This window comes from Macrobrachium nipponense, chromosome 10 (genome assembly GCF_015104395.2).
Source record: "Macrobrachium nipponense isolate FS-2020 chromosome 10, ASM1510439v2, whole genome shotgun sequence".
Classification (NCBI taxonomy): domain Eukaryota; kingdom Metazoa; phylum Arthropoda; class Malacostraca; order Decapoda; family Palaemonidae; genus Macrobrachium; species Macrobrachium nipponense.
The window spans coordinates 69,608,109-69,611,546 of NC_087204.1; the positions used below are offsets into that span (position 1 = coordinate 69,608,109).

At 39.4% G+C, this 3,438-nt stretch overlaps 1 long non-coding RNA gene across 1 annotated transcript in view; it reads right to left on the reverse strand.

The window, feature by feature from the left end:
* Nucleotides 1–1,350: 1,350 nt before the first annotated feature.
* LOC135224170 (uncharacterized) overlaps nt 1,351–3,438 on the reverse strand; it is a 124,189-nt gene continuing 122,101 nt past the window's right edge. The window contains exon 3 of the long non-coding RNA XR_010316664.1: nt 1,351–1,534. This is a non-coding gene — a long non-coding RNA (uncharacterized LOC135224170). The remainder of the gene's footprint in view (nt 1,535–3,438) is intronic.

Consider the following 3,438-nt stretch of genomic DNA (forward strand, 5'->3'; position numbering starts at 1 on the left):
TTAACCTTATTCCACTGAATGGCCTTTGATGAAAAGCTCACTTGGAATAATCATATTGACCAGTTAAAAGTGAAAGTGAAGAGATCACTAAATATTTTTAAAGTAGTATCTAATTTTAATTGGGGTGCTGATAAGAAATTGTTGTTAAGCTTTACAATGCAAAATGTTTATCTAAGTTAGACTACGGCTGCCAAGTATACTCATCTTCTTCAAAGTCTAAACTTAAGGAATTTGACATTGTGCATAATATTGGGCTAAGGATCTGCACCGGAGCTTTTAGAACTTCACTCATTGAAAATATCTAGGTATGTAAACTCCCATCAGCTACCACTGGACATAAAGAGGCGTGAGCTAGGTCTGAGATACACCATGCGGCTGAAAAGCACTAGGGAAAATCCTTCTTTTGAGATCTCGAAACAGTATGATTCAAGTCTTTTTAGATTTAGTAGATCTTCAACGCCATTTCAAATCAGACAGCTGGGTGAACTGGAGGATAAAAGTATAAAAAGGCAGAAGATCTTACAAGTTAAACATCCTGCTATTCCTCCTTGGTTTATTTCAGCAATAGATGTATGCACTAAGAGACAGAGAAGAAAGGTCGTCTGGAAGAAGTCAGAAACAAGTTTTTGGAGCATGATGAGAGGCATATAAATGACAGGAAAATCTATACTGAAGGATCAAAATCAGAAGATGGAGTGCGCTGTGTAGTGGTGTGTAAGGGGGAATCGTATATAAAAATAGTTACCAGACTCCTCATCCATATTCACTGCTGAAGCAACAGCCATAGTTGATGCTTTAAATATTGTATCTGAGAAGAAATTAAATCCACAGTAATATAGCATAGTGGCTCAAGAAGTATTTTAGAAGCCCTAAAGAAGTTTAACCTTACCCATCCCTTAATTCAAAAGGCCCAGGAATGGCTTTTTTTATTGCTCTGTTTGTCACAAATCAGTTAAGTTTTATTGGGTTCCTGGGCACGCTGGTATAGAGGGGAACAAACTGGCTGATAGCGAAGCAAAGAATGCTGCAAAATCTAATTTCTTAATTAATAAGGTGCCACATATGGATAAGCATCCAGTTATTAGAAGATACATCTGTGAGAAATGGCATCAAGATGGACTTCCCCTATTTTAACCACATATAGGAAGTATACAGAAATATTAGAAAAATGATTGATTTTTGGAGTTCGGATTTTAACCGCATCAGAAGATTCAAGATCATCCTAACATGGCTTAGGATTGGCCATACCTGATTCACCCATAGTTATATTTTAGAGGGAGCCAGTGCCCCAGTTTGTGCTCATTGAGATGCTCAGCTATTTTTCTATGAGAAATATCCACAAATTCCACGTTTTTTTTATTTCATCATACACACTTTTTTGATAAAACTATTAAAAAAACCAGATATACAAAATTTTAATGGGTTTTTCTTGAGTTTTAACTAACAAAATAGGTTGTTTCAGCATTTTTATTGGAGTTCCAACTATTCACGGGGGGGGGTCTGGTACTCACCCGCTGCGAATCCGAGGGTACCACTATTTTTTAATATAAAACATTGTTAATTATTTGTTTTTTACTGGTTTTATCTATCATCATTCTTCATTTTTTTCCATTCATATTTGAACTGGTATCATTCCTAATTTATCATACTAATATAAATATTTCATTTTCATTAGGTTGATGAATAATCCTGATGGGTTCCGGCACTTGGTCTTCAAGATCACAATTTTTGAAAGTAAATTGTATTTTTCCTATTTATACAAACCTGAGGTCCTTTACATAAGGAATTACTTTCAGCGTAGGCTGGAATATGGCCGTTCAATTCTTAAACAAGGTGGTTAGGCAGTAACTACCATCTAGTAGTTGGGTAGGCCCGCCTGCTTGGATGTAAACACTCCACTTTGCCTTTTGTCCCAGATTTAAGATTGGGGGGTGGCATGAGGTGGGCATTAATGTAAAGGACCTCAGGTTTGTATAGTTAGCAAAAATACAATTTACTTTCAAAAATTGTGGTTTGTTCCTACATGATATACAAACCCTCGGTCCTTTACATAAGGAAGACTCACTGATTGGTGTGAGGAATGTGAGTGAGCCTCTAGAACTGACTGGAGTTCTGCACACCTGGGCAATTCCTCCTGGTTGTAAAAGCGAGGAGGATGCCCTGCCTCTGACAACTTGATCGGAGAATAGGAGCTACATGATCAAGTGTCAGACTTCTCGACCTTTTCTAAATGAGTGAGGAACCATAACTCATCCAAAAAAGGGCTGGGAAGAATATTTACAATTGGAAGCATTAATGCAAAGTTCTGGGAAGGTTTTCCATTATTGCCATTCTCCTTCCTCCCCTTGCTAGGGGAAGAAGTGGGATTGCTTCTATGATTCTGAAATAAAAATAAAAAGGAAGCTTACCGCATTAATCACCCAACCAGCCAGTGTAAGTTCGAGTCCTATCCTCAACCTGAAGGAGGAGGAGTAAAACAACAAGGAGGGGAAGGTGGAGAGGCCAGTCACTCTCACATCCTTCTTACCTATAGATGCAACTTGTCCTCTTGAAGTAGCCGGGTAAGCAAACACAACCTCTAAGCACCCAACGCCAGTCCAAGTCCAAGGAAAAGAGGTTTCATGGACCTGTGGGCAGACCCGAAGGAGGAAAGATATAAATATGGTCGCAATGAGACCTCATCTATTTTCCGGTCCGATATATTCTTCAGGGTGACGCAATGTACCGAGCCACTGGACATATCCAACTGGAGAGAAGTCTCTCACGATCTCGTAAGATTCGGAGAAAGACAGGTCATTGGACGCTTCTGCATTGGCAGTCTGCAGTGGATAAAGGTATCAGTACTCAATGAAGGAACAGCAACACACCAATAGGACAAAGTAATTACTGATCTGGATCAACCAATACAAAGTCCACAGCGCAGGAGATCACGCAGGACTCTGACTCATCAACAGATGCAGACTGATTGCACTGCTGCGCATCCGAGACGTATTCATGTGACACCCGCCTTTTGAAGGGTTATGCTGAGAACAACCATACAAATCGTCTATCTTGTTCACCAATGATGTTGAGAGAAGAGATGATGATTCTCACGAGGCATGTACACATTAGACGAGAGTCAAGTGCCTTCTAGAGACTGAGGTCCATGTGATGGCAAGACAGAAGTTTCTCATCAGTAGTTGAATCTCAACCAAGGAGAAACAATACTATATTACTAGTGAATGACTAAGGTGAATGTGGACCTACGTCTTCACAGTTGAATGGAGAGAAGTAAATTCTAACGATTCTGATCATTGAAAAAGTCCCATCAATGACATCAACCACTGAAGACAGCTTTTAATCACTGTTGTTTTACTGAGGACTGGAAAAGTTATTCCACTATTACATTTCTGCTCGGCGAGAAAGTCAGAGAGTCTTTCAGTAATGAAAACACAGGGA